The sequence below is a fragment of the Ambystoma mexicanum genome, chromosome 6p (assembly GCF_040938575.1).
Source record: "Ambystoma mexicanum isolate Mex_15411 chromosome 6p, UKY_AmexF1_1, whole genome shotgun sequence".
In the NCBI taxonomy this organism is placed as follows: Eukaryota; Metazoa; Chordata; class Amphibia; order Caudata; family Ambystomatidae; genus Ambystoma; species Ambystoma mexicanum.
This window is the reverse complement of record NC_090935.1, coordinates 1091434938-1091450207: the sequence shown is the minus strand read 5'-3', so window position 1 is coordinate 1091450207 and position 15270 is coordinate 1091434938. Positions and strand designations below refer to the sequence as shown.

The window sequence follows — 15270 nt, the reverse complement described above, 5'->3', positions numbered from 1 at the left end:
TGGGATGTGGGTGTCATGTCTTGTGGGCCCCTTCCCTCCCCATGAAATGTTACACCACAACATTTGGTCAAGTGTTGGCAATAAAAGGCCATAGGTTTTTATTGTTACAGATATGGTTATGGAACGTAAACAATAATCGCATATCGTAATAATATAGTACTTTTGGGCACTGGGTCCTGTGGTTACCCCCTATGGCCTGTGCCACCTTCTTTGTCCCACGACTTGTTCTGATCACTGTACAGTGTCCTGTTTTCCCTTCCGTTGTTCTTCTCCCTTTTTTCTAGGGTGGGAGGGATTACAGAAAAGAAAAAGAGGAAGACGCTGAGAACACAGTGAACTCCCTAGATTGTTGGGTCCCCGTGCAGGATCCACAAACAGTTTGTGTTCTTCTGAGCTGAAAGCAGCTCATTATATAGGACCCAGGACCCAGGGATAGCCCCTGGGTCCTTGTTGTGCATCTGTGGGGGCTTTGAAGCCAGCCCCAAGGCCGAATGTAGCCGACTGTCTGAGCCCCTGGAGGGAATTTCTATGTTTTTCCCCTGCCTGGCTGCCCTTGCTGCCCCTGGGTGCTTAGCACCCATTTGTTATTGTGGAAGAGGGAGGTGTTCTTTCACACCTCACCTTTCCTGTGCTTTGTAGCGCTGAGACTGTGTGTCTCCTTGTGTGTTGGGGGAGAGGTGAGTTGTGCCTTGGGGAGGGCTGCTGCCCCTCTCCTGGGCCTGCTGCCATGGGGCAGCAGTTACCTGGCCTCGCTTGGTGGTGCCCGGCAGCGTTGCCCAGAACAGAATGCTCGAAACTCAGAAAGTAAGGTTTTAGATTTGCTGTATTCACATCAAACATTAGGGTTGTGAAAAGGCCCACGGGAACTATAAGGTGGAAACTATAACAAAAGTGAGATTCAGCTAAGCAAAACATGGCGGAAGCATAGTGAGAACACTAGACAAGAGGGGGGGAATGAGTGTGTCCTAATCTAAATAGGACCTTATTTCCTGAGTCCAGCTTTCCCCTAGGTGATATAATTCACAGTTCAGGCCTCTATCCCCCTGGAGATTTCTCACACAACCACCCACAGTAACAGAGAGATCAAACTGCCCTAGACCACTTCTTTGGAGGTTGAGCTGTGGACTGGACCTCTGGGCTTGAAGTCTGGCCAACTCCTACCAGGGCATGCCAACCTTTCGTGTCCTAGGATTGTAGCTGTTGATAGGTGTTTCTCCCCCGTCAGGCTGCAGTCATTCTTCAGGACCCCCAACCAGTTTGATACATCAAGAGCCTGGTGGTGAGCACACTACAGGGTCATCTCCAACAATGCAGATTCTAATCGTTTACCATCTCCCAGGATCTAGTGTTCTCACTCTGTCTCCGTTCCACTAACTTTATCATCCTATCTGCTCTCTTCCTCAAGACTTCTCTTTATCTTTTTCTCCTTTACTTTCTCTTGCTAGAGCTTTTTATTCGCTCCGCTCTTTGGCCCCACCATCATCTATCTGTCCCTTCTCCTCCTCCATCTGCTTCCGTGGTGAGGTGTTCAACGAGATAAGCCTTTATTGGAGGGTTTTCACTAAGTCAGTCCAAGTACTCCGTTGTAAAATGTGATAGAGCAGTGTGGCTTGGCTCAAAGGAGGGGAAGGAACTCGTAAAAAGTGCAGCTTAGACACAAAATAAAAGAATGTCTACCATACTGGTGCTGCATTTCTCAAATATGACCTCAACTTCTGCCCAGTCCTACAAATTTGAAAACCAAGGACATAAAAAATGCAAATTAATAAACAACAGACTGGCAGGCCATTAGATATACAGAGCCATGTTGTGCATACAGTGCCATGCTGCCCAAAACAGTCTGTGTCAACATGCTAATGGGAAACCTGCAGGTGAAGAACACCTAAATAAATAACTACATTAAATCAAACAGAAAAACCAAAAACCTTTACGCACATGGTGGAAATTGCACAAATATTCCAACACTCTGTGTCAAGTTGAAAACAGTGGGTTTGCGCACCAAAAATCAGTAATTACAAATAACATTTAAAAAAACATCTGGCATTTGCGGGTCCTCAAATCTGCATCTGTCACCTGCCTGGATGGACACAATACCCAGTGCATAACCAACGTTCCACATTAGATCGAAAGATGTGCACATCATTGAACAAATGGTACCACAAGGACCTCCAAATCCAAGGTCTGCTACCTGTGGCTCCCTAGATGTTGAGGACTATGACTCCCATGATGCCTCACCACTGACTGTGCTATGTAGGGCTGATGGAAGAGCCAAAGGTTACAACCCCTACTCTTAAAGATAAAAGTATCCAAGGGAAGTCATTTGGATGCAGGATCAGAAGGGGTGTGAGAGCATGCTCAGGAAAGTTCAAAGCGGGATAAGGGCTTCCAACAAAACGGGAAAGTGCCACATACCAGCAAAAGGACATATAATTGCACACACATGGAGCAGTCATCTGGTGGTGTGTAATATTTCAGCCACTTGGAGCTAGGTAGTGCTTACATTATTAACAAGGAATAGTCGAGCAACTGGTGTCCCACTGTACCATTGAATTATATCTCCGACCCATCACATAGTGAACTTTAGTTTTCAGGTTACCCACAATGATGAAAAGGGATTATTTAAGGAAATTCATGGAAGATTTGTTGGTCATTCTGACAACCTGACTGGATTTGACCACTCTCTAGGTTGGTCAATCCCATTCTCAGTTATGATATTGCATAGATTAGCATTGTGTGCTTTCAGGAAGTAACACATGGACACGGGACATTGAGTGGAAAGTGAGGAATCCTAGATTTTAGAGGAAATCAAGTCTGATGGCATACGCATGATTGAGAAGACAACTGGCAATCACAAAGGTTTTCATGGACCTTTAAGATTTAGAAAGACTACACGATTACACAGAATGCACGGAAAATACCACTTGGTTTTAAGTTCCCCTTGACCATGCACCTCTGAACACAGTGTACCATTCAGACTTTGAAGATTGCAATGTGTTGGGGGGCAGGGATTAATATCACAAATGCATGTCTCTCTGAACAAGATGGAAATCAGGTACACAGAGAGATATTACAATACCACCACATTCCTCTTCCTCGTCCTGGTATTCCATTACCCCACACACCCCTTCCTCATCCCAGTGCCCCATTCATAATCCATTGCATTGCCCAACCTCCTTATTCTCCCAGTATCCAAAAAGTAATCTGTTGCATTGCCCTCACCTCTCTCTTCCTCCTCCCAGTATGTCAAGAGTAAGATGATGTGTTAACCCCACCTATGTCCTTTTAGTCCCAGTAACCCGTTATTAATCAATTACAATACTGTCAGCTGTCTCCTCCTCATTCCAGTACCCCAATAGTAATCGGTTGAATTACCCCACCTCGCTCTCATTCTCGTCCCAGTCTCCATTAGTAATCCATTACATGACAGCCAACTCCCTCTTCCTCCTCCCACTACCCCAATAGAAATCTGTTGCATTACCCCCTCCTCATCCACATCCCAGTACCCCATTAGTAATCCATTTCATGGCAGCCACCTCCCTCTTCCTCATTCCTGTACTCCATTATCCCCACCTCTCACTTCCTCGTCCTAGTTCTCCTTTACTCCACCTTCCTCATTTTAGTACCCCATTCATAATCTGTTGCATTGCCTCCACCTCCCTCTTTTTCATCCCAGTACCTAAGTATCGATCTGTTGCTTAACCCCCACCTCATTTGTCCTCGTCCAAGTACACCATTAGTAATCAGTTGTATTTCCCTGCCTCCATTTTCCTCGTGCCAGTACCCATCAGTATTCTGTTGCATTATCCGGCTGGCCTCTTCCTCATCCAAGTACCCCATTATAAATCCATTGCATTACCACTGTAACCATCTTTTTCACCCCAGTACCCAATTACCCCTTCTCTCTCTTCTTCTTCTTCTTACTACTCCATTACCCCATCTCATTCTTCTGCTTTCCAGCATCACATCAATAATCCATTGCATTACCCCTCCTCCCTGTTCCTCGAACCAGTACACTAATAGTAATCACTGAATTACCGATAACTCCCTCTTCCTCTTCCCAGTACCCCATCATTAATCTGCCACATTACCACTACTCCCTTCTTCCATGTCCCAGTACCCCATTTCCCTACCTCTCCCTTCCACATCCCAGTACTCAATTAACATGCCTCACTTGTCCTCATCCCAGTAGCTCAATAATAATCCTTTAAATTAACCCGCAATACTCTTCCTCTTCCCAGTATCCCATTAGTAATCCATTGCATTACCCTGCCCCACCTCATTCTCATCCCAGTACTCCATTAGTACTGCGTTGCACTACCCCACCTCCCTCTCCCTCACTCCAGTACCCCATTAGTAATCTGTTGCATTATCACCACCTCACTCTTCCTTGTCCCAGTACTTTATTGACCCACCTCTCCCTTTTTCGTCCCACTTCTCTATTTCCCCCGCCTCACTTGTCTTTGTACTAGTACTCCATTAGTAATCTGTTGAATTACCACACCTGCCTTTTCCTTGTCCCAGCACACTATTAGTAATCCATTTCATTACCCCATCTCCCTGTTCCTCATCCCGTACACTGTGAGAATGACATTCTTATCTAGTGGACAAAACAAAGATGAAATACTTGATAAACCCCATGCTGTGTAGCTTTAGGACACATATTGATAACATAGTGTACATCATGTATGTTATTAGCAGAAAAAAAGATAGAAGTATAGGTGGTGAGAGGTACAGCATGACAACCTCCTTGGCATTCAGTGAAACACTTAGTTAAGGGACAGTCAAAGGGAATAGCTTCAGTGCAGCAAAACCCTTGAAATTTGGTGTAAAGACTTTAGTTGAAGTGATGTTAAAGTGCTGATTTAATGCAACCTCTGAAATTGCTAAGGTTTTGGAACCTACTCCACCTTAACTATGAGGTCCCCATTGCACAGTGCCTATGCACACTGATGACATCACAAATAACATCACTAGTGACATCACATATGACAACACCTAGCCTAGGGCATCTCAGATGCCATCAGTCATGACGTGAAATGTGAAATCAGTTCTGACACCACCTATGACCCCCTCTATGACCTTACTGGTAAGTACTATCCATGGTGAAACATTTGTGACTGTATTTGAAGATGTAGGGCCTCATTACACGGTAGGCGGTGGACCAAGGTGCTATTAGCACCTTGGTCCATGCCGGTAAAATACCAGCAGCGCCTTGGAGGAAAGGGGAATTACCGCCCTATTCCAAGGTTGGCGGGCGGTAATTCCCCCTTCCCCCATTGCCCTTCCCCATTCCCATTTTTGCCCCATAGGGCATAATGGGAATGAGGAAGGTGCTAATTACGGTACTGCAAATTGCGGTACCGTAATTAGCACCCTGGTCCCTTCCCTGGTCCCTTTGCGGGTTGGTTTTTAACGCCTGCTAAAAAGCAGGCGTTAAAGTACCAACCCGCAAGGGGACCTCGTAGTAAGGCGGTAAGGGTTAACGGTCACCGGTACCATTACCGGTGACCGTTAACCCTTACCGCCTTCCGTGTAATGAGGCCCATAGCATGCATTCTGGCACACAGGAAATATACCATATCTTTTTTGAAGTTCCAAAAACATTTCCAAGCATTTTAAGATCTTGCACAAAGCAATCTACAATTTCAGAGGCAGTCTGCAACCTTTGGATCTCCAAACAATTTATATTACAGCCTTCATGAGCCCTACCCAGGACAGGCAATGGTGAGGGATCTTGTGAGTCAGGGTCCAAAACATGTAGCGAAATGTAGGTTTCAACCATGGCACTAAAAAGATTAACATTTTTGTCTGTTCAGTACATCATCTACTCTTTCCTGATAACCCGTGTCGTCATAACATGAAAGTGTTTGTCCACATGGTTGACCTTTGCAGGCCTCCTGGCCTACCCTTCACCATCTGACATGGTCAAAGCCTACCTTTTGATTTGTCATACTGGCAGTCGGTTGGCTGTGATTGGGCAAACTGTTCCTTCTCATGCCCACTGTAATTTTTGGTGGACTAGTGCAAAGCCATAATTGTACTAACCAAATGTCAGAGTGATAAAGGTACTAGAGTATTTTATCATGGGGAATGCTCATTCCCTGCTGTGCAACTCCACTCAAGCTTTGCCCTCGAATCCATACTTATATGCAGAAACACGGTTTTTAAACGTTGCGTTGCTCGGCGCTCTTGATCCTCTGTGACAGTGATGTCATTGATGATGCCGTAATTGATGTCGATGGTGATGTTCTCAGTGTGCTAAGGGTTGCACAATGGGAGCCTCATAATTAAGGTGGCATAACTTCCAGCACATGTCGAATTTCAGGGGCTTTGTTGCATTAAATTAGCATCTTCATGTCACTTCAACTAAAGTTTGTTCACCGAACTTCAAGGGTCTTGTAGCTCTGAATGCTTTCACCTTAACTGTTGCTTAACTAAAGTTGAAATCAGTAATCTCCCCTTACTTCTGCTGCCGTTCAATTAAGTTTGGATTAAATATGAAGAAGTCAACATGTAAAGTTAAAATGTTCATATTTAATCGTCAGTTAATTGAGGAGCAGCAGAAGGAGTAACGGGAGACTGCTGAATGCACCAAGGTAACCCCCCTTGGACGCTGCATCTGGACGCACACCAGATGGCTTCTGACTCGTCACAACACAAGTCAGTGTTTATAGATTCTCGAATACTATGTACCCGCATTTTGGGAAGCTAAATATTTATATTACAGCTGAAACCCCTCAGAGAGAGTGCAGCCAAACACTGACTAGTTTGAAGCACAAGAACAAACATAGCATGACCTATGAGCCCGCAGATTAATGCTAATGTGAGGATATCTAGTATTCAAGCCCAGGGCTAGGGGACTGGTCTCTGCTGAAGGTGGAGATTCTATTTACCAGAATGGACCTAAGCAAGGCATTAAAGAAGTGAATGGGCCACATATTAGAAAACCATTTTAGAACACTAGAAGACGATGTAATCTTAATGAGGATGCTTCCAACTATTTAATTTAATGTGAGGCTGTTTAATGAGGAGGCGTCCAACTATTTCATTTAATGTGAGGCAGGCAGTTTAATGAGGATGCTTCCAACTATTTCATTTAATGTGAGGCAGGCAGTTTAATGAGGATGTGTCCAACTATTTAATTTAACGTGAGGCAGGCTGTTTAATGAGGAGGCGTTCAACTATTTCATTTAATGTGAGGCAGGCAGTTTAATGAGGATGCTTCCAACTACTTCATTTAATGTGAGGCAGGTAGTTTAATGAGGATGCGTCCAAATATTTCATTTAATGTGGAGCAGGCAGTTTAATGAGGATGCGTCCAACTATTTCCTTTTTCAACCTCAAAGTGTGTAATTTGAGAAGATGTATTATGGCGTTTCCTTTATTATTTTGATTGTTAGGGGCACAATTACATGGGTTTCTAAATATCGAAATTCCGAAAACTCTTGATTTTGTTTCTGGTGGTGCTGCTACTTGCTGTGGCCGCGTGGTTATGTGCCAATGTGAATTGCCCGGGTCTGGTTCTGAGTAAGGGGCAGGTCTGACTGGCGCAGCGTTGGCAGAGACTGGTGGACGGCGGCAGTCCTTGTATTCACCCCTCTGAATCCTGGGTGCAGATGAGAGAGCATTGGAAAAGTGGTAGATGGGAAATTGTGTTTGCCTGCACAAAAGCAGCTTTGTGGTTCTATACTCTCTTTACTAAAGTCACGAGCAGCAAAACAAGCCTTTGCAAGACGTAGGAATTAAAGATCCCCCAAAGGTGCACGATTTTCAAGGAAAATGTTGTCACAAGGCCATTCCTGTACCTCTAATCCAAGCCTTCATTCACCAGGCAAGAGAGTCTGAAAACTCGAGGAGCCCTCTTTCCTCTTCTGTCTTCACTGCTGACCGCTGGCAACCAAAAACCGTCCCTACTGTACTGAAAACGTCACCGGATGGATGCTTAGTAAAAGTTGCTATTTTTCTATACATTATCTTACATTCCTGATGTCGCTTATTTTCTTTTCACTTCGTAGTCATTGTACTATTTACAGGAAACACTGCATAGTTTCTTTTTATTGTGGCCAACTGGTAACAGCCAATACCTACTATCCTTTCTACATATTTTATTTAATCTTTTGCTAGTTTTGAAAGTGTGTTCGTTTTTTTTCTTTTTTACATGAGCTGGGCAGCCTGCTGCTGCTGCCTTTCTTAGCATTTGCTTGGGTAATACTCATGTTTAGGTCTGTCTATAGAAAGCCTTAGCTCTCTGCCAGAGTTCTTGAAGACACACATTAGAGGAGGCCTGCTGTCAATCTTCTGCTCCAGAATGTACATTATGGTAAAATCTCTATTTTAGTTGCAGTTTTGTTGAGGCGAGGAGAGTCGAACTATTTCAATTGGGGAGAGAGTAATTGGATATTGTTTTTAAGAGCCTCCTTTATTTCCATGCTGATTGGTACACAGAATGTTTTTTTTTCTCCACTTTTGCTCCAAGTTAATTTTTTGTGTGCTATTATTGTTGTTTTTTATGTTTATTGGCACAAGGGTGATTTATTTTGTGAAGAGCAATTGTCTACGGCAGCCACTGACAATATGGTTAAGAATGTAATGACAGGGTGCCCAATTTCCACCAATCATGATGCAGAGAGTATCTCACATTGGGCACTTGCATCTTAACTTAAGCAGTATTATCACTATTTCAGACTGATAGGACACACCTGACAATGTTTTTGTTAATTGTGTGAGTTAGCTCTTTGATACTGTTTCCAAACAGTCCACATCCCTGGGTGTAAAAACATTCATCAGCATATAATGTTATACTACAGTGAATTAATCACGCCATTCCTTTAAACGAGAGTAGTATCACTGTGTATGTCTTAACCTTCAGCTGTGACAAATAATTCAGGTACATATTATGGGGAGATAATCTGTACATGAGAACATTTTTGCATGCTTAGTATTTTTGCAATATTTTGTAATCCAATGCCCCACAACATATGGCTCATGAGCTAGGTGCAGGCCTTGAGGGAGTGAGTATGGCCCTGGAAAGTCACTGGAGTTAATTGTTCACTAATGTTTGGAGAGCAAACAAAGCAAGATGGGGTTTGTAACCATTTGGCACATCTTCGTCATCTGTGTGTTTATTTTCAGTCATGCTAGAAGAAAAAAATGGCTAAAAGAAAAATATTTAAAATATTTAATTCTACTTCAATTGCACCACAGTAAAACTAAAAGCAATACAAGTGCAAGAATGGGGCTATGAAGAACGTCAACTGCTTCCCAACATAAAACAATAATTCAAGCAAATGACTTTTGATGTTGTTGTTATGAAACTACGTAACACAAGGGTGACATGGAACATGGTACTGGTTAAGGTAAACTGCAATACAATGGAACCCTGGTATGTAAAACCTCCCCCAAGATAAATGCAATCAAATTTAAGAATAGTTGAATTAGACAAGAGAGCAGTTATCCTCAGATTACACAGTTGACTTTGACTACAAAAAGGGTCCGTTGTTATTCCATTTAAAGCAGAGCATTTTGGTTTCTAAAATTAGATGGAGGTGGAGAGGATGGATTGTCCTTAACAATAGCAAATCATGTCTTGTGATTGTAGGCGAATCGTATACATTGAGAACTCTTGAAATTCATGGGGAGGAAAGAGAAGCCATCGGCACTAGGAGAGGGAGCGGTACATTGCAGGTCAGCTTTGTGATCCTGGGTAAAGACCATAGACATCTAGCTGTTGTGCATCAGGAGCATAGTGTGAGGAGCAAAGAATGAGATACGGACACAGAGGACTCATAATTGTGGCTATAAACATTTATTGACATGATAAAGGGGTTGGAAAATTCCTCACTATCTCTGATCTATGAGGTATCTCTGTACCTCAACCAACAACGAAGGGTCTGTTCTGTGTCAAGATGTCAAAAGCAAACATTTCCTGTGTCCAAAATCCTATCCTAGCCCTCTCATTCTGAAAGTAACTGTAAGGTGTTAAGGGTAATGTCTTTGGCTCGAAAAGTGCATAAATGTTCAAGTTCAACAAAACGGTATAAATCCAACAAAAGTTCCGAATGGATAAAGTTCACCGTTCCAGGCAATGACTCCCTTCCCCACCACAACAAAAGTTCAAAAGCATAACCAAGTCCCTTGTAGTCCAAGAGGATAACCCCTTCCTCTTGGTATTGCAATCCACTTCAGCAGAAATTGCTCCCTTCCCCAGGTCTTTTCCACATTCAATGTAATTCAAAATACTAAGGGCATTAATCTTCCTTGGGATTCTCTTTTCAATGTACCACAACTTGAGTGCAGGTCCCAGACTCGCACAACACTTGGTACACTCTCCTTTCAGGACTTTTGTACGACACAACTCTTCATGGGTGCGGATACCAGATCCCCTCTTCACCTGGTACACTCTCCTGCCAGGATTTTATGTTATAACTTTCTATTTCACTCAGTACATGGGGGTTTGAGTCTTCCCCAAGTTCATTGTATCACTGGTGTATTTATATCCCCCCCAAATACTTAGATTACATAGATCAGTTTGTGATGTAAAGCATAGGCAATTTGCCTCACATTTCTATTAGGGAATGCCTTCCCCAGCTACCTCTTGGGGCCCTGACCTTCCACTGTGGGCTCACCGGTTTTATAATGGCACTCTTGACTTCTCCAACCCCGTTTGGGTCCTTCTGTGCTTCCGCTTTCTTTCTCTACTTCAGATGGCATGTCACTGTGGCTGGTGGCGTTTGGCGTGTCGATCCACCTTCCCTTACCGGTATGTTGCTCCTCGTTTGTCTCGCGTCCAGCTTTGGCATCCCTCCAGCCTGCGGGGATGCTTCTCTGGTGCAGACACTGCCTCCCCCATTTTTGGTGCCGCTTCTCTGCGTCACTCGCTGCTTTCTAGATTCCCAGCTCAAGCCGGGACACCTTATCCACAGTTCTCCCACGTCTCTTTTTTCATCTGTCCACCTGACAGCGTGGTTTCCCCAGCCGCGGGGAGAGTGCTGCCCTAATACTATAGGAAAGAATTAAAATATTCAATGTTAATAGACAACAATCAAGAGACATGCTTAAAGAGAATGAACTTAACATGGTATCACTCAAGGAGCAAATTTAATGTGGGAACTGTTGCAGAATACTTTTCCATTGCTTTCTGCTGCATAAAAGCACAACTGCAAGGCCTGTGCTAATACTGTTATGGCCAATCCTGATCTAGGTGTTCTCTCCTCCTGGCGTGAGGCCTGCCTGGAGTGACCAACGCCGCCCATGTTTTCAATTGTTTTCAGCTGAATTTGCTGCATAAAAAGCCAACTCAGGGCCCAGTGCTACTTCTGTTGGCTAGTCCTGATCTATTGGTCGTGTCCCTATGTTGTGATGCCTGTCTGGGGTGATCCATTCTGCATGTGTTTCCAATTATTTTCAGCTCTATTTGTAGCATAAAACCACAGCTCTGAGGCTCGTGCTGGTATGGTTGAGGTATGTCCAGAGACGGACTGTTCACTTTCCTGCCCCAGTGAAGAGCAGTCGTTCTCCAAGCCCCCCTGAAATCTTCATACTAACACCCCGGCCCCTTTTCCACACCTGTAACTGCCTTCTAACTGGTATTTTAAGGTCCCGACAGGCTGCTAGTTGTCTTTTTAACATAACAAATGTGCACTTATTTGTGCAGTGGAAGGGCTTCTCTGGTTGATGGACCTTTTCTCCAGATCATATCCAGAGAAAGTGTGTAGACAATGCAAGTAAGTGTGGATCCTTGAGAAAAAGAAATAACGATTACCTTCCGGGTTTGTATTTAAAGCTGGAAAAGATTGGGCTAGAAAAAGGCAGGACACATTTTGGAAGAGTTGCCTAGTGATTGGCCACCTTTGGGGACTTGAGTGGAGATTAAAAGGAAACCCACCTGCTTAATCGCTAATGGCAGAAGAAGACTAGGAAGGCAATGGCGGATGCATACCCATGGACTCAACAGAGCAGTTTGGAAGATCTTCTAGTGAGAAACTCACAGTAATGGAGCTACAAGGAGAGCGCGGCTGCGGAACCACCAACTAATGCATGAAGGCAGGGTTTGCCTCTGCCTCCTCAATCTGCATCTCAAGTCCTTAACTGTCCCTTATTATTTTATCCTTCTACTTGTATCATATGACTCCCAATCCCTTAATCCCCGTTTTGTTGAGTGCTTTGTTTCTTCACAGCTAGGTGTGTTATGGTGAACCCCACGAATACACATCTGCAACGCTGATATAATGCGGTAGTTCTGACAAAAATGAAAGAGGTGATAATCATGGAACAAACATAATATTCTAGCTCTTAAGGACCGTGCTTAATAATTCAGCATTCAAGGATTACATTTAACACTGAACATGGCATGTGGCAGCATTTAAGGAGCAAACTTGATAATGCAGCAGTTACAACAAATTTAAGGTGGCAATGATTTGGAAGCCAAATCAATATTTCAATAATCATGCTGTAGAGCTATTAATGCGGAGGGTTGGGGAAAGTTTAACAATGCAGCAGTCAGGAAACAAATGTAATAAGGCAGCATAAAAGAAACCAACCAACCATTCATTCATTCATTCATTCATTCATTCATTCATTCATTCATTCATCTAGAGCCTTTCACAATAATTGTGGTCCCAAACCACTGTTGGATGAATGCCCTTGTAGGGACGGCAAAATATTGGAGAATTGGGAGGTGCTATTATGCGTGTGTGCATTTTGGCCATTACAGTTATGTGAGGGTGGCCAAGACCCTGCTAGTCACCTATGTCTGAATGGCATGTAGATGGGAACAGAGGTAAACTATGAACTATGAACTTAACAGGGTGGGATTGTGTTGAAGGAGATAGAGAATTGCGTGGGAAGCTACAATACGAACTGCTGTCGTTAAAGGTAGCTTCATTCTTATGGTAGTTGTGTTGTGCACTAGTGTTTGTGTTACATGTGAGTGTAGGGTGTGCGTAACAAGCCTGGGCCTTCCGCTAAGATAGAAAGGTGCAGGATGATGTGGCATTCTTTGGCAAATGTTATGTTGAACTTGTAAGGCATGTTCCTGATGAGGCAGGAATGATGGAGGACAGGGAGCAAGCTTAATAATGACACAAACAAGGGGCAGGCTTCCGCAGAGAGGCTGACGTGTGCATGACGCTGACAGGACGTTAGCCGTCTGAGAGGGAGCACGATGGGCCTCAGCATGTACTTACCGGCAATGGGACTCTCCACACCTGAGCAGATCATCACCAGGTGGCTCTCCATGCCTAGACATCTGAGAGCTGGGATTACTGTAACTGACCCAGCGAGTTTGCAAACCATGGACCTCTGCCAATCAGGAATCGTGGCTGCTCAAAGTTGCTGCCGGCTGAGATTGCCCGGCACACAACTTCCAAACTCTGCAAGAGGTGAGCATTGTCTGCAACAGGACCAAATAGAGACTTATGGAAAGAGGTCCTTGTTGTGTCTTCTTTTAGGAATGTGAGGCCCAATCTCCTCCGTTCCTCTTTCCCTTGAAGCCACACTTACAACAAAAACACAGAGCCATGGATAGGTGCGACCTTCCTTTATTCTCCTTTACAATCCACAGTCCTGTGCTCTAGTAGCCCCTCCTCTTCCTCCTTCATCCCTGTGCCAGGTCCTTCACTCTGCTCTTAAGGTTGTGCCTTTGTTCAAGGTGGACTGGTCCGGTTCACCTCACAACACCTCTCTCCTTCTTATCATCGTTGTGGGGTCTGTGTCCATCTCATCTTTCTGGTGGGCGTCTTGGTATGTGTCTGGACCTTGTTGGCTGTTCTGCACTTTCTATCCCGCCTTGCAGTCTGGGTACCTTTAGGTTTCTCTCTGGGGCAACCTCCTCCTCAGGTCTCTCTTCAGTTGTCATCCCCCACACTTGTGGCCACACACCTTGTCCCTTGGCCATTTCGTTATTCTCAGTTATCTCCTCCTGCCGGTGTCTCTTTGATAACGTCACCTCTGTCATGGTGTCCCATTTCCTCTTCGGCATGTTTTTATTCCTTACCCTTCTTTTCCTTGGGGTCGTCAATTCATCCTTCACTTTGTCCTCTTGCGTTATGTCCATTTCGTGCCCTTCTTCCTCGTCTTTGCTTTGTCTTCTATCTCCTGTATCCACATATTTTTATTGCCCTCCTTTTGGCTCTGGTAGTCTGCCCTGTTCTTTGATCAATCAGCACATCCTCTTGTTATCTTCTCCTTCCCTCCTACTTTGCTATCTCCGTCCCTTCGATCCCACTGCATTTGTTCTATACCTCTTCCATTGACCTTCTTCTCATGTATTGCCATCCGCTGTTTGTTGCATTACTTTCATGTCCACAGTGTATTTCCTCTTGATGTTTTGGACCGCTTTCTCCTTCATTGTCATAGCGTCCTGTGTGCCTTCCTTTTCTTTACATGCCATCATGTTGTCGCCTTGTGAACGGCTCTGGTGCCTTCTGTCCTGCGTTCTCAATTTGCTCTCTGCTATCCCCCCCTTTTTTCTTTGTTGTCCCTGGGGTCACTCTGTGGTCATTTCCCTTTCGACACTCCGGGGAACTGAATCCTGTCTCTCTGCATCTTCACTTCCGCTTTGTACTTGTGGGTCACTATTAGTTGCTGTTCACTTCTACCTCCTCCCACGCAGCAGGGCTGTTTGCCCGTCGTCCCTCGCTGCGGCGGACCACCTTGTCTGTATGTCCAGTGGGTGAAGACTCTACTGCTTTTGACCCTTTATTTTGGTGTTCTTGATAGGCGGGATGCACCAGGCGGCTGCCTCCCTTTACATTGGGCTTATTGCCCTTTCCTCTTCACTGTGGCAGGGATCGGAGGTAACTGCTGGGCAAGCTGCCCTCTTCCACATGGGTGGATTGCCCTTTCGTTAGTAGGAGAGCCGGCTGTTCGCACTCGCGCGGGATTATCGCTCTTTATCATCATGGGGAGGAAGGATAGCTCACGGCAACGCTTGTCTTTGTAAAAAGACAATGTAGCACAACACAGGTTTGAATCCCGATCCTGAGCTTAGAAACCACTCGCTGGTGTTAAGGGTGTTACAAATGAACAATTATATTATATTATATATTACCTGGGTGGATCGCCCTCCCTCAGCTGTGGTGTAACTTCTCACTTCATGTGGCCCAATGCTGTGATTGGGGCGTATTTCCTGTCTCTAAGGCGTATTCACCTTCCTTGTGGAGTGGTGCCGACCATTTCCTTCCCACACGCCCACATGGGCAAACTTTTCCCTTCCTGGAGCAGCGTAATAGGGTGGATTTCCCTTTCTCATAAATCGCGGCACACTGCCAT

The 15270-nt window shown here is 44.6% G+C and overlaps 1 protein-coding gene across 1 annotated transcript in view; it reads left to right on the top strand.

Moving 5' to 3' along the window:
• Positions 1-15270, top strand: part of HSD17B3 (hydroxysteroid 17-beta dehydrogenase 3) — a 1348454-nt gene that overhangs the window by 240639 nt on the left and 1092545 nt on the right. The window lies entirely within an intron of this gene.